The 24,621-nt window shown below is 33.5% G+C and overlaps 1 protein-coding gene across 1 annotated transcript in view; it reads left to right on the plus strand.

Moving 5' to 3' along the window:
* Positions 1-24,621, plus strand: part of LOC106099436 — a 121,037-nt gene that overhangs the window by 14,787 nt on the left and 81,629 nt on the right. Inside the window, exon 2 of the mRNA XM_013277994.1 lies at positions 12,433-12,464. The gene's annotated coding sequence lies outside the window, so the exon portion shown is untranslated. The remainder of the gene's footprint in view (positions 1-12,432; positions 12,465-24,621) is intronic.

The raw sequence follows: 24,621 nt of genomic DNA on the forward strand, positions 1-24,621 counted from the left end.
AAAAAAAAAAAAAAAAAAAAAAAAAAAACTGGCTGCATACAGGTAAAAAAAACATAGCAACTTGTATCGCAATTACCGACGGTCCCTAGCGATGTCTTTTCTCCCAGATTAAAAACTATAAAATGAAGTCTGTGATTTTCATTTGTAATAGAGAACAAAGCTAATCTTGATGGTATTTTTAAATCGTTCATCTAAGTCTTCACAAGTTTTAATAATTCATAAACTTAATTAGTGTTTTATTCAATTTTTAAGAGGATTAAAACATTTAAGCTTTTACGGCTTCATTACAAAAATTGTCTCTGGAGCCTTAAATTTAATTTTAATAAAACTTTTTAGACTAGGATTAGATTTTCAGGTTATCTTCTCAAAACCTAAGCATATGTATTATAGTTGACTTTTAATCGTATTTTTTTGAACTTTCAGCGCTTCCATCAGTTTTACCTTTCCCCAGCTACTGCGCACAGCTGCATACACCAATCATCTGTACATCTAACCCTTAACAGGAGAATATTTCAAAAAAGCATGTGACTTAAATAACCGTACACGTGTTATCATTTTTTTTATTTCAAAACTTTATAAGCAATAGTTAGATTTGTGATTTGTTGTATGCTTACGATTATTACGACATCGTATAAATTGATCGCGTCTATCTTTCTGTTATTATTTCATGCTATTACTAGAGATAAAGCGCTGCAGCGGCTGGATACAAATCGTCTCTGACACTCGCGGCACGTTCGTTAATCACATCGTTGCATACATCACACTCGTACCAGACATCATTGTTGTGCTTTTAAAGCGCTATTTCCGCCAGCGTTTGTAAGCGACGTTGCGCTGCTTCCGCATCGATGTATCGTTTAAAGGATTAACATAAAGTCTGCATACCTTATTTATAGTATGCAGAATTTTCCTGCAAGTTACGAATTTGAAAACGGCTTCCCACTGTGCAATTAAGGTACACGAATAAACATAATTCAAGATAGCATAATTTGATGCGAGGTATGAAATTGCATACGTGTAAGGGCAGGCGGCCGTGGACTGAATGACAAAGGGCCCCGTTGTGCAGCGAGCGGAGGTCACGTATCAGCCACCCGCGAGCGCGCCGGTTCGATGCCCGCCTCTCAATGCTATCGCCAACTAATTAAAACAAACAAACTTACGGTAACAAGGATTAAATGCAAAGGTTAACTTATGTTTTATTGATAGTACTCTTAATTTTTTTTTACATTAAATTTCTTTATGCGTTGCCAGGTTTTTGTGTGATAAGATAGAGGACAATAGCATAAAGCAGTAGATAGTAAGGAAGGAGACGCTGGTGAAATAGTGTCGAGACTGTAAATCTCACTGAGAAGATTGGTAGAGCCGATTAATTCCAATATTCTGTGAAATCGTATAACTTAAACGTATTTAAACCAGCTGCTGTTGCTTTCACAATTCAACATTTTAAAACAATTAAACTTTTTTAATTCACAAATCAACACGACTCCAATTTAAATCACAAACGAGTAGAATTGTATGAGCTAAACAATTTACGGTGAAACAGTTGTACGAGATCAAAAGAGTCTGGGAAGTTTATATTTTAGTTTACTGAACATCGCAACTTTGTATTTTCTAATTAATACAAACGTTTGCGGTATTATTACAAATACATGTGTCTTAAGATTCTTTGAACTCATTAATACTCACTCGTGAGTTCAATTTCACACTTTTCATTTATGTTTTAATGTCCTGTTTCAAATAACAAGAGAAACAGATATTTACTTGATATTAAATCGTGAATGTCAATTTAAAGTGCAAAGCGAGTAAAACTCCATTAACAGCACTATTATAGAGCATAATATAGTGTCAATAAACACACAAAACACGGCGTCGCCTGAATAAACTCGTAAATCGATTTACGCATTCAATAAGACTTTATATTCAAGATGGAAAGCGGTCTTTTCACTCGCTCGAGATTTACTACAGCAAATAGATCGGACGGTCCCGTGGCGTCGGTGAGGCGGTGTCTGGTATCGCTGGGAGCTTTCTAGTGAAATCCTTTGACCGTCGCCGCAGCCATTCGTGACCTCGCATTCTCATCCAGCCAAAGAAGACATCTATAGACACGAATGAATCATTAAACTTGCATTCTGTTATACATTGGTACTTGAAGATTTTTTTTGGTTAATTCAATAGTTATAGCTAAATACACAGATTGTTTGAGAATCTAATGCAATGACTAAAAGGTGTACATGTGTGACATCGTGTGGTAAAAACTGTGTCTAAAATCTGTAAGTGGTGTTACCTTTTAACAAAACCGAATGGAAATGTATGAAAAATAAAAGAGACATCCATCTAATATGGTATTCCAATTTTATAACTTACAAATTTTTACAAACGTATTATTTGTTTTTGTTTATAAACAATGCTTTCAATCTATTTTAATCTGTAGCAATCGTAACAAGCGTTTAGAGCATAGAAAATCCATTATTAGATCCAAGTAATTCGATATAAACGAGAAAGTGGAACAGCGCTCGGTGGGTCTTTTCATGTCACTAGGGTGTTGATAATCAGTACTGGTAATCGACTCTGTAGTTGAGCACGATTTTGTACTTTCAATAGTTTCTTACTTGCTTTCTTACTCACGATTTTACTATAAAGGGAAAAGTTCACTCTGCTTAATATAACCTATTTAAAAACAGAATATAAAATTTGCAGCTAAATTTTACGAATATTCTTTACAATAGTAACTTGGTATTCCCAAGTCTTGGTGTGTTATACGAAGCCTATATAATTTTCACAAACTTTCGTTCTGAAACAGAAATTGTGGGAAAGAATTTCAAATAATATGGACCAGTGATCTAGTAAAGCTGTATCTACAGTCGAGAAATGAACACAATATGTGTCTTTAGTTACTCAGATAAAAATGTTTGTTTTTGGACTGTTTGATTTTAAAAATGTTATCTTTTAGACAAACATCGAGGTCGATAAACTCGTGTGAGAAGTTCAATGTTGAAAGATTTATTTCACATGAGATTGAAATGTGGCGGCCGTGCAGAAAAAAAAAACTGCAATACAAGGCTTGAATATTTTATTTCACATAGAAAATGTTTCAAATTGTAACTTTTAAATAAATCCATTATTCATTTAGTTTACCAAAGACACTTAAATTCACACATGCGTAAATGTTATCTTTGATGCACTACTTTCAGAAGCAGACAACTCGTCTTCGTGTCGACTACGAGTTCATTTACCTTATAGTTCTATCGTGTTTTAATTCTAACGAATTACGTTTCTCATTACTTCACTATTATCTTATATGCATTTCGTGAAGTTCGCATGAGAACATTTGCGCTTTCCCCCGTGCGATTAATTAGTGATATTGTTAAACATGTGGTGCATTATATTTCACGCTCAACATGGCTGACGACGGTTTCTGGCGACTGATACTACCAAAGGCGAAGTGTCGGCACGATTTTGACATTTTTAGACACGTTCAGCGCGTTTTGCGTCACACTTTTGAAATGGCGCGCTCGTGAAGTTTGGATTGTGTCGCAACTTATTTCTATAGCCATTAAGATTTTATGCGCCTGAGTTGATATTGATACTTTCTTTTAAAGGTTATGACAGTTTTATTGTCCGAGTAGTAGTTACAGAGGTGGCTAAATGTCATCAACCGTTTTGTTTTTTCTAAAAAAAAAATTAAAAAGTCCATCGTCTTTATCTAAGATGACGTAAAAATTGGTTGCAATAGAAGTCGGCAAAAATGCAATTGTTCGAAAGTTAGTCTTTAACATTTGTTTGAAAATCAATATGTTTGTGTAGAATACAGCTTATAAATAATTATTCATAAAAGATATAACATTATGAAATCATCACAAATTTTATATTTCTCATACATGTGTAATTACAGCTTGTGCTAAATATTTTTCGTACAATGAGTCATTTATTTCAGAGATTGCTGTTGCAGTATCTGCTTTATTTCAAAGAATAAACCGCGCGTGCGCAGCGATGCATGAATTTCTTAACTCCATTTATATGTGCATGTTTGACGTGTGAACTAAAATTCAATTGTTCATTTGTTTTACGGAAAATATAACAAAGGTATTATGAGATAGACGACCTCGCGATTAGATCAACTAAAGATTGTTCTGCAAGTTTTTTGACGTATCAATCATTTGATTTACATTTTCTTAATAATAAGGTTCATCCAATAAACATGGAATCTACAAATCATCTTGGACATTGATATGCAAAAAGGGAGAGATAAGGGAAGAGTAGTCGCAACTTGTGAAGCTGACTTTTGATACATGATGACTACAATCAGTATGGAAAGTCTAAAGCGACGAAGAAAAATCAAACATATGAAATTTAGATCAAAAAAATTAACTGGTCGAAAACAAACATTTTTATTGCGATAACAAGAAATTGATCATTCCGTGTACATCGTGATGTAAAGTAACGTTTTATAAAAAGCGACATTTTATCGCTGATTGTGTGTAACGAGCAAAAACAATAATCGTAAAATGAACCTCTCGTCGAACGCACAAACTGTCCACAGCGTGATAAAGGAAAATGCATTACTTCCAAAGGGCGGGGAACTCTGCCTAAGATGTCCGCGCTCCCTCCGGAATGTCCACGCAGGACGTTAATGCCCCCTCTCAGGGGATGTACAAGTTTAAAAGTCCACTTTCAACTTAGGGGATTCTTGTAAGTACTTCCGTAAACATAGGAGGGTGAAATTGGGATTTTTCCCTTAGGTGTTTAATGAATTTCCTTATATAAAAATTACTTTATTACTTTACACATCTCAAGCATCACCTTTTTCGGAAATGTAAGTGGAAAAACAAAATGTCACATACACATAGAGATGCAATAAGATTATAAAACGTCTTCCCTAATATGATAACTGTCATTTGAACCCACTTTCACCAGACCTTATTTGTATCAATGTAAATTAAGAAAATATAAGCACTAACATTTCTCAAAACTTTCCAAATAAATAATCGTTTTGTGTTACTTTTAAAGTTTGATATTTTATTAACAACATTTTAGTTACCTTTCTATATTCACAATAATCTGTTTGTATTGAAAGTTGGAGAGAGTTCAAAACGATAGAATCACGATAGACACATTAGCGTGTTTGCTTCTGTCAGTTTCATTTACCATTTCAAATTTTATAATCATGTTAATAAATATGTTACATTTGTAACAAGTTTATAAATATATTACATTTGTCATTAAGCTAGAAATAAATTTAATATAGGACTTATCGATATGCCTGCAACTGCCTCAGGGTATAAGGCATTCAGTGCAAGCAACCCTTTCTAATACCAAACCATATCAATCAAACTACGTTAAAGGTCATTACAATATGATCGGATAGACAAAATTGTGTTATTTTCGGCACTTATAATGCGTGCAGGTAAGATCTACAGTTTCAGTTACCATAATCGATTTCGTTTACCAAAGTATCAAGCTGTTCCTACTGTATATTCGACTGTTTCGTGTTTCTGTTCTTTTAATTCCGACTGTGCGGTTGTCGTGCGGTTATTTAAATATCGGCTTCGGGTTCGCACGCCGACTGGCGTTCTCCTCACTCACTTCCCTGTTACGTTTTTTACTGAAATTAAACAGCGCGAGTATTTTACGTGAGGAGTAAATTGCTTTCCACGTTTTCGCTATGACGACGAACTTTCGGTTCTGCAATTATAACAAATCGTCGACATGTTTTTGTAAACTCTCTTGTGTTTAAGTTTTCAATAATTAACATTAAACAGTTTTCAATTTTATTTAACCACAGTTAAACATGTGGTAAATATTTTTTTAAAACACGCAAATGCTTTTATTACTAGATATTACGAGGAAATTATGTTTTAATTAAAACGGTAATAAGATAACCAATGAAACGTAACGGTATGAACGGCCGCGGTCAATTCGCACAAATTACATCGTAATTCCGTGACCTTCTTTGAGCTTGTATGGGTAATACAACGTATTAACTCGTCTGACAGGCCCCAAGCTTTATAGAATCGACATTTATAAAGGTCGTGTACTCGCAAGTAAGTATAGATAAAAACAGTGCACATCAATTCGTTTTTAAACACTAATATAGCAGATAACTGTTAACAATTAGTTTTTATAGACAAATATTATCACTGAGTTTTTAATATTGCTTTCTTTTCTTTTTGTTTAAACTCTTATTTCTTTCTCCATGACGCTAATAATTTTAATATATTTTACCAATTATGTTTATCATGACATTTTAGAATCGTTTTATTAAAAAAAAAAAACAGTAAAAAAAAGTTGACTAAGCTGTGCTCATACATATGAAACAGGTGAATATCCGGTAAAGTGCGAGGAAGGTTGGCTGCGTCCTGCGCCAGGCTGAGAATTTCTCTTTCAGTGGCGCAAGCACTTACTCGCAGCTGAGATACACACGTGATGTGCCTCCACAATTACCTTCGGGTGCGGACTTTTAATAGAAAGCAATGCAATTGTCCTGTAACGCATAGTAGAAGTAGCCAGTAATTTAAAGAATGACTTCATTTGTCTTTTTTCCAGTTCTGTTTTATGTTTCGCCGGGTACCTATTTGAATCTCTACCTAGTCTGCTTGAGTTCACTAGACGAGAGCTTATAACAGAATGTTTTCATCTATCAAAAAGAAGCGTAAAAACCCAATGCTTTGTTGTTAGTCAAAAAGGCTTGATGTTTTTCGAATCATTAATTCTACGATCGTTGGCTAGCATGCCTTGTTGCTTTCGCGATGCAGATGTCAATCAACTTTTGATTGCTTCTTTTATACGTTACTGCCATATAACGCCTGACACGTGCTGTGTCCGGTTTATCAAGATCTGTTTTATGGTTACATACAGGACGGTTGTTAAAATGTATATGAAGCCAAATCGAGGGCGATGCAGTCGTTTAAAGTTGCGTGAGCCGTAGTACAATCCGGCGCGAAAGTGATTAACGGTGCTATGAAACTAGGGGTCATTGACCGACCTCTGACACGTAACTGAATCCATTGTTTTTATTAATTAAATTAATAAATCATTACATTAACACCGATTAAGCCGCTGCAGGGCACTACTTTGTATTACGAGCATTAGTTATGTTTTTATAGTATCACAAGCCACAGCGTAATGTTTATTATATTACCAAATATATTACAATCTACCAAGCAAGAGAGATATTTCTTCGAAGTAATACGGTTCTGGTCCTATTTTACCGTGCATTTTACTATCTTCTAATTTTATTATTATCTTAGTTCTTACTAATATTATAAATACGAAAGAAAGATGGATGTTTGTAACCACGTATCTCCGTAAGAGCTCAAAGGATCTGGCTGATCTCGGCACTGACGTTGAAAATAATCTGGAAGAATGTACAGGCTACATTTTTTTTAATTCAGCGCAGACGGATTCGCGAATGACAGTTAGTATTTATTAAAAGTATTAGCTGAATTTAAACAGCATATACCATAAACCAAGAGGTGATTAAATGAATGCAGTTTGCGTTAGTAATTTATATAAAGCGAGCATAAACTGCGCAAAGTTATTACTGCAGTCCAAACCGACCTAAAAGATAAAATTCTAAACGAAAATTTCATAAGTTTAATAAGTTTGTTTAACAAACATTTCTTTGTTTTTGTGTAAACGGAATCCATCTTCTAAATGAGAAGCGCGTCCCCTACTCTGTTATACACGAAATGCAAAAAGTTTTAATGACTAGGTGATTTATACCAAACTTGTCATGTCCTCGTATTTTCTTCCTCATTCCTTCGCAAGACCTACTTACAAGGAATAGATGCTTGGATAATTTACGTTTAGTTACATCTAGAAAAATTATACAAATTGTGCTAATAATGCAGTTCCATGTGTTTGTAATACGTATATTATTAACATAATATCAAAGATCAATTGCTTCCGATAGCCGCCATGTGTTGGCTGCTTTTTTTTTGGCGTCTTGCCACAATTTTTTCTTCAATGTAAATAATAATTTTTACGATTCATACCGCGCTTATTTAATCACAGTGTAGTAAATTCTTGAAATAGTTTCACTGTTGAGCTGTGTTCACAAGTTAGAATTGCTGCGATAACGATTCCCTTGTCATCGTTTATTGATTTGTATAAGTTTTCACGGCGGCAAAAAAATTTTTAGCACATGAGACAGTGGAGCCTTACGGTTATTTACACACCCTCATGAGTAGTAATAAATTACAACTCGAGCCTTTCTTCGTAGATTGGGACTACTTACATTAGTAGGGCAGCGAAACGACATCCTGAAACTTTTTATAGAACGGGCCTTTAAACCGACCGACACTGAATGTGAACGGCCCTTTGAAGACGCTAATGGACGGGGACTTGCCTGAAAGGACGGAAACTTAAAATGTTTCTTACGACCTGAAACGTCTTTATCTAAATGGCGAAATTATGTCAAGATAACATTCATCGTAATGAAAATATCGTCGTCGAATTAATCATAGATTTATCGAGATTTTAATAAAAAGCGATACGAATCGTATAATGAATGACTTTAACACTTGACTACAAAAAGGTGAGAAAGAAAACTCCATTGACGACAGCATTCAATTACTTTCTTGCAATCAGAACAGCTATTAAAAAAACAATTGACTGTTTAACAATTAACAACACGTTAAGAAGAATAATAGCCGCTTAGAAATTAAAAACGATATGCACATATTTATAGGTCTAGAAGTAAATCATCCTATCATTACCTATAACTTAATGCTATTTTTATTGTTGTTTGGTAACGTATTAATCCTAAAGCTGTAAACGCTTTCACATCTAAAAAGCAGGAAACATTATGAAGGCAGATTATATTTAAGAAGTTGCCATGTTTGGCTCTGCTATTATTCCCAATGGTAGGCCGTGTTGTCGCATGACGAAGTTGCGGAGTGCTCGTAAAGCAAAGCGTTGTTATATGTCACATTCACTGACTTTAATGGTGTTTTTTTATGGAATTCAGGTATCGCGCTCTTAAACATAATTGTAAATGTGAATATTAAATCTATATTATGTTAAACGACAAGAAGGTACGTTGTTCATTGTAGCCGGGGACGTGAGGTAAGAGCCCAGTACGCCCAGGGCCCTGGAGAGAAAGGCCCTCACAGATTTGAGCTGAGATTGTTACTAAACTATTATCGCTGAAGCTATGCGTGACGCTCTTTTTAACCAGAGCGCATTATTGTTGATACTCATATTCCTTAATAACTTAACATAATGGTTATAATAAAAAAATGTTTAATGATTCAACAAAATATTATGTAACTAACACATTTGTATATACATATGTATATACTTTAGTCGAAATGCAAAGATATTCATAAACTTTCCTTAATGTTAGATAAGCATCTCATTATACTGTGGGAAAAGTAATAAACGTCTCAAAGGGTTAATTCTCCGTTTACTATAATTAAACTAAAAGTTAACTGTTAACTAGTCCGTATTATGTCCGTTTGCGTTTATTTTCTAAGTTTGCATTTAGTTGCGTAATTCATTTGTTTATTTTATTCAATAGAAAGTTATTTAGCATATTTTGTAGATAATCGTTTATAATATTTAGCAGATATTTAAATTACGTCATTCGAATTTCAACAGTCCTGTTGCCCGTTTTAGAATTATTGTTTGACGTTTTCAACATCAAGATAACCGTTTCATTTCCGTGCAAATGACGATTCGTGTAATCTTGTACTGATAAATCTCGACATGAAAATAATACTATTACAAGTTACTCTGACAAAACATCGTATTGCCATCAAGTGACAAGCCTGACATAACATGCTGTAATACACTATGTTCTAGCTTAAAGTATATGTTTAAATAACTAAGCCTGACATCTACATGTAGTATCTACAATGTTTCTTAATAACAGTATATTATAAAAGTAGTGGTTATTAGAAATAAACGCCTTGTTAAACATTCATTACGAACGAAATACATAGCTTTTATAGTACTTCTGTATCTTGTCGGTATCGTGGGAACTGCAGTGTATTTAGCAATGCAATAAACTTTGCGGATAACTTTATATATAGTATGGATAAGTTGTAAACAATTCATAAGAAGTTAGGTAAATAAATCGTAGAATATTTTAAATGTACGTAAACATCATACCGAAATTACAATGTTACTTTCCTGGTACAATGTTGTACCTGTAATAATATGAAGTGTTGATTCGGTCGAAGCAGTTATTTTAACAGCTAAATTAATATGCCAATCTTTACTTATAAAGAGGAAAGATTTGTATTTTTGTATGTATAGAAATAACTCAAAAACTACTTGTCCTTTTCAGCATTTAAATTGGACTAATAATATAGAAGATATCGCGAACACAAATAATAAGGGTAACCGAAAAATCAGCTTAGTAGCAACCGGGCTTAGAAATTTGGAATCTTGCATCGGTAGATTTCTGTTATTACGTAGATTACTACTAAGTTAATATATTGGTAATAGGTTGAAAAAAGAGCAAACGTAAGTTTTGTACTTTCAAATTTCACGCGGACGAAGTGGCGGGCAAAAGCTAGGCAATATTATAAAGAGGAAAGATTTGTATATTTGTTTGTAATGGAATAACTCAAAAACTGCTGGGCCAATTTAAAAAAATCTTTCACCGATAGAAAGATAATTTAAGTGTGAGTAACATAGGCTACGTTTTTCATTATATTTTTTAAATTCACGCGACCGAAGTCGCGAACAACAGATAGTAAAATATATTTACTCATGGTTTCATTTTACGAGCAATTTCTTCTATGTTCATAACACTTCACCGCAATACGTGAAGGAAAACTTATGACTATCTTACATACATCATATTGGATAGCAAACGTTATTACCGAATTAGGTCACCTTGTAACGCGAGATTGGAGCGATGGAACCTGTACACGCCGGGGACCCGGCACGCACATTCATAATAATTTTACTTGGCCGTCGTCGACAGTTATTGATGGTGCCTATTGGACACCAACATACTGTACCTACAACCAATAAGTCATACTGACATATTTAATTGAGAGGGTCATATATGTAAATGTAATCACACTTCATACTAATATCATAAATGCGAAAGTTTACATGGATGGATGGATTTTTGTTAGAGTTTTCAGACTAAAAGGCTGAACGGATCTCGAAATTTGGTAGGTAGATGATAGTATGGAAGAATACATTGGCTACTCACTTTTTTTTTTAATTTCCACGCGGACGAAGTCGCGGGTGAAAGCTAGTATTACACTGTTACAATGCTGTTTATTTTTTATTCAAGAGCGAAACCCACAGTTAAGCCTTATAGGTTTTTAAACAAAATTAAAAAGCCACCGCCAGAGGTCGTGTAGGGTCTCTTACTTAGGTCATTTACAGACAATTTAGTTATTCAAATTAATTCGTTTTATTAAGACTGCGAGAGGCCATTGAAGATATAAAGATGATTATAAATTTGAAAGAGGCTTTGTTCGCAGCGTAAGTTGGAACGTTAAGAATTAAGAGAAATTTAAATAGATATGTCTTAGTAAAATTTACCGAAATAAAGACGGCAAATTGCTGTACTACATTGATTTTAAAATTTCATTAGGATTATATTTGATTCTTTTATTCAACTCTTAAATGCGTAAAACGTTGTTTAATTCATGTTTTTCCATACAATAAAAAGCAAACCGGTGAGCGCCGAGCACTTTAGACGATATGTGCTATGTGGCTCTAGGGATTGTCGTCGCTTGCATGACAACTGAATGTTTGTGATAGCATACGTACATCATATAACAATTTTTCATTCTCAGGTATAAATCTAGATGAAACACATTAAAAAACTAGCTGTTCCCGTGCGGCGTCATACGCATGAAATTTAAAAAAAAAACTTTTTTACTGTTTACATTTGTCAAATTCTCAATTACAAATGTCACAATTATCGTTACCATAATATCCTAAATGTTGGCAGCTTGTAAATGGCCCCTTTCCCACATGAAGGTTTTTTTTTAAATTTATTTACTCCCTAAGTTTCATAGCGTGAAAATATATAGCCTAAAGCGTGACGTAAGTGTAGGGCTTTTTATTAAAGAAGATTTATTCAAAAATATGCTGTTATTGCTGACATCTTAGGCAACAAAGAATTTTGTGTTTACGCTTTATTATAATAGTATAGATTAATAAATGTTTTTAATTGTATTGCATTGTTTAGTATGTAACATAGATAGAATTAAATGATAAAAGTGTCACGTCCAACATTTTAAGACGACATTCATGCCCCTACCTTATTATGGAGGAATATTTTTATATTCCCGTCGCCACCGCGCTCTCAATACACCATATTACAAGGACGTGAGTGAAATCACGAAGGGAACACCTCGAATTAGATATCCGTTCCACATGTCCCTTGTTAATATTCATCGTATCTTTCCCCACCTATATTCACTTGTAAATGCTAATTTACTTTTAATTTTGTTTCAGGTCAGCCAGCGTTTGAAGACGATTAATACGAGGTACGTAATCGATTGTATCATCGTTGATTAGTATCGGGTGAGCAATCGGAAGTCAGTTTTTACTCGATTCTGTTTACGCTATTCGATTCTAAACAAATACTGGGTTTAGCCTCGTTTCGCTTTTCCCGCTGATCGCTGTTAACTGAAGTAGGTTAGTCGGAGTGAGATAATAGCTGTCCGTCTCGGCTGTTTCGCTCCTATTATTGTTTGTATTCAGCACCGCGCCCGCTGCCGTCGAAAAAACTTTTTCCCGAGTTAATAGGTAAGCAATATTTGGAGTTTTTTCATCGACTGTTGTTATTGGCATTATTGGGAGCGGCTATTGCGATGCGGATGAAACTAAATTAATATTGAAATACTGAATAATACATTTATTTAGGTCAGCATGCTGTGAAATATCATTTTTAGGTTACTTAAGCAATCTTTACAGAATATCAGTGGTTACTTAACTGAATATTCGTAAACAAAGGTAATTTATATTGATGTTTCGTGTTCGCCACTTCGTAGGCAAGTAATATTAGAATTCGACGTATTAACCAAGTAACAAGACTATGTAATTTGATAAATGCTTACTATTCGTGTAATTAATGCTTGAACAAGTTGAACCGAGTCAACCTTGTACTAGAAATTGTAGACGATATGTAATATTATGTAAGTATGTTATAATATTAAAGAGATTGTTATTCGTATCCGATATGCTACGAGGTTTCCGGCGGAGAACCTTGAAGGTGTACAATATTGAGGTGAGCGGAGGCTTTATTCGCTTTGCGGTCAGAGCGCCACCTGTGCGGTCGAAGGGGGAAACTATCGCGGACACGTAATGTATTATGTATTAAAACGCTATCTCCAACAATATATTACGCCCTTTCTCGTCCCGGACCGATATAAAACATGTGACCCTATATCTCTAAATTTAGGAAATTGGTTAATAAATGTTAGAACTAAACATTTTATATACCTGTAACCTGTTGATATATAATGCCTAGACGTAATTTAATTCTTTTTAAGGTGTTTATTTTATATTTTCTTAAATAAACATCTCAAATAAAATTGTCCTTTGTTAAAAGAAAGATGAATGTTTACTTGGAGTTATAAAAGAATAAGACGTAATGCGAGTTGGTTATAATTTGGTCGTCCCAGTTACGGCAACGTTTTTAAATAAAAGTTGGGCGTCCGGGTGTGTTTATCATGCCCAACGGCCCTGGGCGCTGGCTGATTTGGAGGGAAAGTTTCCTTGTTTTGCATAGAGCATGGGGTGAGTCGCCCTACCGACTTGAATATTTTAAAAGCGGACCAACTTTGCAGTACGTCCCTGTACGCATCCGAGACATCTCGAATACAAAGGTTGAATGGCGGGAAATTGTGATATCCTTAGAGTACTTTTGTTCATAATGTTTAGTTCCACATGTTAATAGTACGAAATTATTGCACTAGGAATAGTACATATTTATTTTGTTATATTCGATTGTTTGAAACATCGTCATCGATTGTAGGGTTATGTTCGAAACAAGTTGAATAAATAACTCGATCACAGTTCGAAATGTTGAAATGGAAATACCGCGTGCTGGATGAAGTTTGCACTTTATCTCTGCTTCGGATTTTAATTAACGTTGTTTCGTTTTTCATTCTGAACTATCCGTTCTAGGAATCACCATATCTATTTTGTTCTACGTCCCTTGCGTACTCGAATAGAAATATCTGTTGCATAGCTGTAAAATGAAATCGATTTTGATCATTTTGTTTTAAAAAAAATTATATCGACTAGAAATAAATTCAATGAATCTTGCCATATATACTTATAATATTCGTATTTAATACCCTATTACTTTAAAATTATTCAGGCGTATCAAATACAAATTGTAATTAATATCTGACAGATCGATAGTTACCTTGTGGCGATTTGCCAAACGAAATCTTTTAGCTATTGTAGTCATTAAAATATGTTATCATTGTTGTTTAATTCTGACTTCATTAATTTAAATCACCTCTGACATACATTTCGTTTTATTAATGAGATACAATTCAAATTGACCAAGGTTGACTAACGTCGGCAACAGTTCCAATAAGTTGGGGTACAATACCGATTTAGATGACTTGTTCTTGTTTTTTACTAGACTACTTTAGTAATCCTATCATATTAGTGTCAATATCCAAGCTTCCATATAATTATAATAATAGTTTCAAGTGTATTGGCAATAAATGCGCAAATTGAATCTTGAATATATCTATACTAACATAAATTAAGCGACATAGTTCATGGTTACCTTACATTAAAAAGATTTCATTAGTCTTCTGCTAAGAAATGTACGCGATAGACAAATAAGTGAACTTCGAAATGAAATTAACACGTCCATTGTTACTCTGTCAAGTTTATACAAAAAAATGTAGCAGCAACGTGCAAAACATAAGTTGCGTTTCGTTTGCCTAGCAACATAAATACATAACAAGTGTAGAGTAGTGTAGTGACGCGGGTTACGGCGGGGCGCGAGTGCGTCTATTCCGATGTGAACATACGCCGATAATTCGCATTGCTTCTATTTAATTTCCGCTTCACAATACAACTAAGTGGCATATTGTACAACCACACTACATATCAAACTTCAATTTATTAAAATTAAATCTATTGAAGTGTAAATAATGATAAAGATACGGACCGCATAATGTGGAAGCCATTGGGAATCCAGACATTTTCCTATGTCTTGTAATAGGCCTTTCCCAGTTTATGTTGTCGCAGTTATTGTTGTCAACCTTGTCCGTTGGGACAGGAACTGAATGATAATGATGATGGCACCATAAGCAACAGTAACACACATATTAATATTAAAAATAGTCTTAAATATTTTTAGATGCATAGCTTTAGTGTTTTCCCTATTATAAATTGTTGTTTAACGATGTAAGTGATAGCAGGCTTCCTAAACATGTTAGGGCGTTGAAAAACTGACACACTAGCCTATTTAATTAATCTCTCGACCCGACAACTCGACACATCGCCGAAGATTAATGTCATCCTGTTAAGGGTTTCAAGAGGAAATATGCGCATATTTTAAAAATTAAAACCATCGAAATTAGGTTACACGGCAATATAGTCCTTTATACATTTTTGACCAGGTTTAATTTTTTTTTTTAAATTTGAAAGATGCATACGAAAAAATATGACACCATAATAAAATTTAGACAAGATAGAAATAGAGGAGGTCTACGGGTTACATTATAAATCTGTTTCATTTCTCTAAAGAGCAAAGAAACATAAAACATCGCTTCGATCTTCATTCGGTTGGGTTTGTTTTTATGTTTTGTAAAATATAACAGATTGGATCAGACCTTTTTCTGTTGCGTTGGGCGGACGCTTTTCTTTTGTAGAACCGCTGACTTTCCCTTCTTGTTCTAAGTTTTATTATTGCTAGTTATATTTTAATAAGATAACCTGAATATTTTTACTTTGCTGATTGCGTTGAGAGCGATTGTAGCGCAAAGCTTCGCAAACCATCGTTTGAAGAGCTCATTAATAATTGCGGAGAATTTTAATAATGTATATTTGTAGAATGTAATTGATAATTGTGGCTTAGTTTTAAAGTTACGTTTGTCGGTTATATGTTTCTTATTGCAATAGCGTTTTAAATTGTTTTTTGCTTTTAGAATTCTTCACATTTCTAATTCAAAATTTTATAAACCAGGTCTTGTGCGTCTTGTCTTTTACAATTATACAAAAATACGGGCACAGACATCCACAATCAAATCACACATAGTTAAGCTTGGGAAACTATTTCGTCAACAATAAGTTGTTATAACATGGTTTGTTTCAGGTGGCACTATATATGTTAATAATCAATACAGCTTCTGAGGCTTAGTAGTAGCGACTACCTCTAAGTAATAGAGGCCCCATCACGTAGTCTAATGATGTGCGAGGTTGTTACTTAGACCTAGCTCAAAGTCGTCCAGACGTTGATGAATCTCTATCGAATTATGCGCGAGGTGGCACTCCGTCCCCGCCAATCCGTGCACCCTGCACATCCCGCTATCGCCCGGCCGCCGGCCAATAATCCGGTTAGAGCGACCGCACGCGCCGCGGGCGCCGGCACTGCTCTGATCGACCCGTAATTGGGTGTACTCACCTGCCGCGCCGCAGATTATGAAATAAACGTTTGAAACAAGACGAGCCTACAACGTTATTGGATAATCGATAACTTTTTGATGCTCCACAACGTCTATCGCCTAAGTGGACTGTTCATATTTTTTAAAAATTTAATTAACTAATAGTCTCTAGGCCTCTTCAACATAAAATAAGTAAAACATACTTGGCTTTTCTACAAATAAAATAGTAAATACTCATTAAAAGTTTAATAAACTAGTACAAAGCTTTTTTGTTCGTCTAATTATTTCTGAAAGTCTAGATATAAATTCTATTTTAATGACTAACTTAAAACAATAAGATACTGAAGAAATTGTTTGTTGCTTATTAGGTGCTTCTTTCTTATTAACAATCTTTATAGAGGAAATGAATTTGGCTTAGCCAAGCGTGTGTTCGGTCGGTGTAGCTCGATTAAACAGTGGAGTGTTGCTGGCAGTTAATAAACACACGGCTGAATGCGCGCTATATGAATAATTTGATAGATTGACGTTTCAATTTGACTTTGTTCCGCTTGGTTTACACCGGCCGGTTGCATGATGCTAGTTTCGAACGATACAGTAAAGCGAGCAAGTCTGAAAGCCAATTATACTTTCAAAATATTAAACGAAGTTTATTTTTACTTCTCGTCAAATACATAAGGAGAATAATTATTGAAACTTTCATTATTTATATTCCGGGATTCTATGCATAGTCAGCCTACATTTGGTATGAAAAGAATAACCATCACGATTCAATTTTTTCTCATAAAATTACACACAAAATCGTAATATAGGTCATGCTCGTTTAAAAATTATGTTTCATTATACAATATTTGAGTGATACATTTGCATTGTTAAAAACATTTATTCCCGTATACCTTTAACATTTCTATTGAAGTCGATCGCGACATTGACAGCGAAGTTGATCGGAAACAGCGAACGTAAATAAACACAAACTAAGAAGAGTATTGTCAAGAGGGTGTCATTCGATTCCGGGACGTCTGTGCCGTTTGTTTGTCCCGGCCTTGTCCGACATTAGAACGAAGAGCTTTTGTAGAGCCGCTAGCGACGCGTGTAACCTTTTACCTTTAAACCAAAGAACGATACTTACACGAACATCTACTCACGTCGAATAGGTCAAGTGAATTCCAAGTATCTGTTACAAGTAACCAATAAGTAAATGTCTAATGTGTGCTTAACCGCTGTATGTCATCGACCTTCAATTATTTTTTCCTAATCTAAGGTATCTTTAATAATCGATTTTAATTCATTTGTTTCTTTAAAATGTCAAAAGTAGTATTTTGTTTTATGGTCTATTTTAAAAATTATTGTTTTCAGCCGTTAGTCATAAGTAATGTTGAGTTTACTTAACTTTTTTTGATTATTTGCTATTCTAATTATTAACGTAAACTTAAATCATCTTCACCGTCTAGTGATGTTGAATATTTTTAATACTTTAACGATGCATTTCCTTGTTGCCCCTATAAACATTGAAACAAAATTACCAAAAAAAAATTATTCAACAAGTATCAGCTTATAAATATTGATTTATTTTATTTTGCCTTTGTTGTTGGTATTGTTGGTATCCCAAGAATTCTTCTTCCGTCTTGTGTCGATTCGGTATCATCATTTTCTTCGTTTATTTCTACTTGAACTTCTATGTCCTGAAAAGCAAGAATTAGACCTTATTAGTAAAACATGAGAATACTGTTTGGCATAACCTTAATTTCATTGTTTTCATAGTTACAGTTGCTTTTAGACCGATTTACCAAAAGAAGGAGGTACTCAATTCGTCTGTATGTTTATTTTTTGTTTTTTATATGTTTTTATTGAAAGATTTTGTGACTGGATAAAAAGTTTTCTTAGATTGCAAGTTAAATTTACTGTCCAGAGGGTTAGTTCATTGTTATTTTGCTGTGTACATTGTCATTATACAATATCTAACATCGTGCTATTTTTAATAAGCCAAAGATCTAGGAACCACGGTTATGTTTTTAAAAACCTTGCATCTTCAAATAAAAATAACGATACACTATAAAATGATAATCCTAAACAGCGTTCGTGAACGCTAGACGAGCAAACTAAGTTAAAAATAAAAGCGTCTACGTTTATTTTTAAATATCGTCCGGTTACACTTAAAAGGTTTATTTCTTCAGACTTACTGGCTGGTTGGATTCCAGTTGTTGTTTTAACTCTTCCGAGCCGCTCTCTTTTGTTTCATCTTCTGATTGATTTAAAATGTTGGCCGTCGTCAAATCTCCTTTTTCTGCTCGTTGCAAGTTATTGTAAACATGGAAACGTAATCTGATAGTTTAATAATTAAGATATCATTTTAATAACTTTTAGTTACAAAGAAGTTTAAAATATATGTTTAATATTTAAATTTAGGTTATAGACATACGAGTATAATTTTCTTAAACTGTTATGATAATAGACAATACGTACGTTTTTCTTTGAGATGCAAAATATTATCAAAATATTCGCCGAGACTCTCTAATCTTCGTGTGCGATTGTAGTCTGTAGAAACAAACATAAACTTAATATATCATATTAATCAAGTATCTATAAGCTGATTAATATGTTTTTCCTCAAATTTATGGAAAAAATGTACATAATACATTGTGTTGTTATTGGAAACTTTTATGTTTGAAGAAACGATAATCTTAATTTCTAAAAATCGAAGCCGATATTTTTCCTACCTTTTAGAGACAGCCGCAGGTATATCAAGAACTAGGCCTTATTCACTACTTAACATACTTAAGACTGACTGCTATCTTTATGTTGTTTCTACACTTAAATAAAAGCTAATAAAATATTTATAAACTTACACATATTAGGCTCTTTTAAATGTTCTTTTCTAAGTTGTACTGAAATGTATAAAATAAGCAACATGAAATTATATATTTTTTTGATATTTGAAACTGTTAGTTATCAATAATTTCTATTCTATTTCTTGTTTATGGCTCTCCCTCAGCGGATTGGGCCAGTGTTAAGTGTTTGTGGTTTTATATTTTAATTGTTTGTGGTTTTATTCTAATATGGAAGAAACTGGCAACAAAACATTATTAATAGTTGAACCTCAAGCTGTGTAACTTAGTTGTAGGTTTACTATGCTTCATTTTTTTAAATCTATTAGTTATTTGAAGCAGTAACTACCGCAGGCGGTCGGTTTTTTTGCAAACTGTTTGTCGATGGCAAAAATTCAATGAAAAAGTTTTTGAACGATGCCCGACCGCGAGTCTAATCGAACGAACCCGTTGTTCGAAATTGGCGCAGTAAACTAGTGCATACAAATATATCTAGATAAAATACTTACTTAATTTTTGTACCTGCTTGTCTACGGACACTGAAATTTATATTCATTAGAATTAATTAACTAAATGAGGGTCTGATCATTGTTGTGAAATGGCGATCAGTTCAGTAAAGGAATGGATTATTCAACAAATCACTTATATCATTGATGTTAAGAGTACTTTTAACAGAAAATGTACATATGTGTAAATATATTGGAGATCCCTTCGTGCTACATGGATGGCAGTAGTCTCAATAATTGATTGATGCCGTAAATTGCTGCTGACGTGATACCTGAACCTTCTAGGTTGAAAATGTCTTCTCGTACAGGTTCGTTCTCTTTGCAAATAAATCAATTATTTCTATACATGTCCCATAACAGTGGAAGCCCATGTTCGAAATATTATTTAAATTACGTAAAGAGTACGTACGTACGTACGTACGTATTACATGTGAAGTTATGAAAATGACGTCCGTTTTATCAACAACGAATACACGCATGATTTTTAACCCATATTTTAACTAGCTTCGTACCAACTGCGCTGGGCTTAAAACATGGGTCAAGTACTCGTGGTTCAGAGTCATGCGTGTTAAACATGAACTCAAATAATAATCCAGCTTTTGAGTGCACTCAGGAAAACTTTTTTTTTTCAGTTCCGCTTTTATTAACGCAGTAAACCATCGTATGGAATTAAATGGTTGCTATGTGCGTATGTTCAATGCGATATAACTGCAGCATGTGCATGGCAAATGACCACCATGCTGCCTTTCAATGAATCTATGTATCGATTATTGAAGTTATACGCATGATGGTTAATATTATTTGCTCGTATTAATGAATAAGTTAATTTTACTTTATATATGATGTAGAAGAATTAATAGATCATGTAGTGTATGGCCACACTGTTTGCTTGTGTGTTGGTGTCATGACAGCAAGTCAGTCGTGTCCGAGCCACCGACAGGAGCAGACGTCCCAAGCATACAGTACAGATCACAAATAACTCGAACATAAAAACATCGCTAGTAGCTTTACTAGATGATTATTTTACTCCATTGTTTAAGGATTTTATCACAGTACTATGTGATCAAACTCACCATGGTTTATCTAACACTATATCTATAATACACTATTATAATAAAGCGTAAACACACACTTCTTTGTTGCTTAAGATGTCAGCAATTACAGCATATTTTTGAATAATTCTTTTTTTAATAAAACGCTCTACACTTACGTCACGTTTTAGGCTATATATTTTCACGCCAATAAACTTAGGGGGTAAATATTTTGGATAAAAACCCTAATGTGGGAAAGAGACCATAAGTTGCTGCCAACATCAAGGAAACAAGGCTGCCATGGTTTGTCATCGTCATGTTATTTTTATATTTGCAATTGATAATTTGACTCATGTGAACAATAAAATAACATTTTCTTAATTTTATGCGGATGAAGTCGTACAGGAATAGCAAGTAAATAAATATATGCAAAACGAAGCTAATAGTAACAATGATTTCGCAATATGCGTATTATCTCATTCTATGACCACATTATAACAGTGTTTATTTTTATCATACTTTTGCAATTTAACGATGATGAACTCAACATTTGAATCATCTCTTATTTAAGAACGACTTATTTTTCTTTACGAATTTTTTAAACATTTTGATTGTACCGTTGCTTTTTACGGCGCGCATGCAAGCGAGACATTACCGAGTTTTGTCGGATTTTCAGTCTATGAAATGTATTGTTATCATGAACATTATATTGACACAGCTTTTTTTGTCATCTGTACTAATAATATAAAGAGGAAAGATTTGTATTTTTGTGTGTGTTGAAACAACTCAAAAACTACTGGGCCGGTTTCAAAAATTCTTTCCCCATTAAAAAGCTACGTTATCAGGGACTAACATAGGCTGTTATTTTTTAATTTTACGCGGGATAAGTCGCGAGCAAGAGCTAGTTGTAAATATTTGAGGTCTTGATTTACAGTATCAATTTTAATAGTTAGTTAAGATTTTTCCTATTTAGTGATCTTTCGTGTCGGTGGCACTGTAAGCGATAACATCTCGTTTTAAGATGATCTAATAAATTATCTAAATCTAATGGTGAATGGGTCAGAATAAAAAAACTAAATGATAGAATTGTAAGTGGTTCAAATCATTTGGAGTAAGCAAAAAACTGTAATGAGAAAAAGAGGTAACCCAATCGTTATCAGGATGACATTTTAGTTTATCGACTGATAAGAAATAATTTGTTAAATCAATAATTCTTTTAATACGACGAGGCCATGCGGTTTGTATACCGATTAATAAAAATACAATAAAAAACCTGTAGTTTTCAAACCGCAAAAAGTTTTTATAGCTTGTACCGCAGCGTGCCGACAGCTTGCGGTGTGTTTGATACAAACTGCCGCAAAATTAAGTTCGTCTGAGGTGAGCGCTACGCCTGATTATCCACGGCCCCAGCCCGCCCCCGGTAAATACTTTAATGCTAATAAATATACTGTTTTAATATAAATGGTATATTCTGAATTTAACCATAAAATGCATGATGATGTATTTATACATCGATCTTTTCTTCCTTACGCAATAAATCATTTTTTTTGTTTATTTTTCCCTTAATCTATGTTCAATTTGCTTACCGTTTCAATTTATGGTATTTAAAACGAAAAAATCGTGCATTTAAGGGTTAACACACATTAGTCGATAGCTGTGTATAACTTAAGCCAAAACAATATGATTCGCAAGTACATTTTAAACGTGAAATATTATACTTATAGTTACTCAGTGATGAATTACAAATATTATAAATCTTTCTCGAAAATTATTTTCGCTCCTGGAATTAGAAGCCACTTGTACTTAACAGCTCGAATCGTTCTCCTGAACTTTATCCAAGTTTATTGAAATAAGAACGTCGAAGTTGGTTGTCGTTAATTTGAACGCACCTCTGATCTCGCTCGACTTCCCGCTGCTATTAAAGTTCCGACGATTATTGTTTACAACCAATCGACGTTTTTTCCTTAACTTTTCTGCAATTTTTAAACCTGCAAACGAAAATTTTTTACCTTAAATTTGACAAAAAATATTCTTAGGTCATTGCTATCGAAATTCGAATATTTAGGTTATTTTTTAAACTAAATAGATTTATTAAATTTTCTTAATAATTTGTGATTACCTCGTCTAAATTTGGGATATTCGTTCCGCTCGTTGCAGTCTTTGGAAATTACTATAAAATGAATAAAATCATTGGTAATTTATAAAAAAAAGTATTTTATTTACAAAATCGAAAACTTACAATTGAAACTGCATGAACGTGGCTCGTTTATCCCACTGTCTGAAACAAGATATCACCTAAAGTAAGAAAAAAGCAGTGAAAACAAAACAATACTTAGAAAACGTCCCAAATTACTGTAAAAGGGTGTGTCGGGTTTATTATTATAAACTAGCCGTATACATGCAACTTCATTGCAAGATTCCGCATTATACGCACGTCATTTTTTTCGAAATTATTCATCCCTGAATTAAATAGCATGAAAATATATAGCCTTTAGCATGATGTAAGCGTAGGGCATTTTATTAAACAGTATTATTCAAAAATGTACAGTGATTACTGAGAGCGTATATAACAAATAAGTGTGTGTTTACACTTTATTACGTTAGTATTGATAAAAAAACCTCATCAACTAACCTTGTGGTTCATATGCGATTGTATCAACTATTTCTTGTCTGATATCAGTATCGGAGTCTGGGTCAGAAAAATAATATAAATAATTTAACACAAGAGAAAAACAAAATCGAAACTATAGTAACATTTACCATCTCCCATGATCGGTATGGCTTGAAGAATGTCGAGATGAAATATATCAAAATCTAAAAATAATAATAATTTATTAATTAAAAAAATATTTTAATTAATCTAAATTAAATAAGATATTAATAAGCTTCTTCTACTTTAATGTTTATTAAATACATAAAGATTAGGTGAAAAGTTACAAAATTTGTTTTAACTCAATTGTTGTCGAACGCCTGGTTGCTGCGCTAGGCTCTAGGCCTGTCTTGTAGGAGCCAGGGTTCTTCTGTCTTAGTGCTAGTTTTTTCGGAATATAAATCTAAACAAGTTTACAATAAAAAAGATAAGTTGTTTGTGGATTCAAATGTTATTAGTATTATAATTTAGTATTACCTAATAGTAAGTTTCTACTGGCCAAAAACATTTTTACATTTTATAGTGTGAAAGCATAACTTATGTAATTAAGAACTTTTATAGCCATTTAAATACATTTTTATTTCTCATTGTGTTATGAATGCTTAAAATTCTCGCGATAAATTAGTTGCGAAGAATTAAAACGCATAACGACGCTATGCTAGATAATGTAATCATTATGACTAAATCACTGAAATATTTGAAATTCTGGAAGAAAAGTGGTAAAAGGAAAAGTGTAAAAATAAATACCTCTCAGAATCACAACATGTTGAGATTGTTTAACTGTAAACATAAGATATTTTAACTAATAATAACCAAAACAAACAAAACGGTGGTCAACAACGATACTTACAAAGTAACTGAAACAATTCCTCAGCCAAAGTTTTAGGGCTATTAGATAATGTTATCACACCTTTTTCATCTGAAAAAAAGGTTTTTTTTATGTCTGATTTAAGAGATATTAACTTTCATGCAATTTAATACTTAACTGTTCATATTTCCTGAAGTCTGTGCTGGTAAGTAAAACATAAATAAAGAATTAAAAAAAAATATATCAAT

This window comes from Papilio polytes, unplaced genomic scaffold, assembly GCF_000836215.1.
Source record: "Papilio polytes unplaced genomic scaffold, Ppol_1.0 DF824102.1, whole genome shotgun sequence".
Lineage (NCBI taxonomy): Eukaryota > Metazoa > Arthropoda > Insecta > Lepidoptera > Papilionidae > Papilio > Papilio polytes.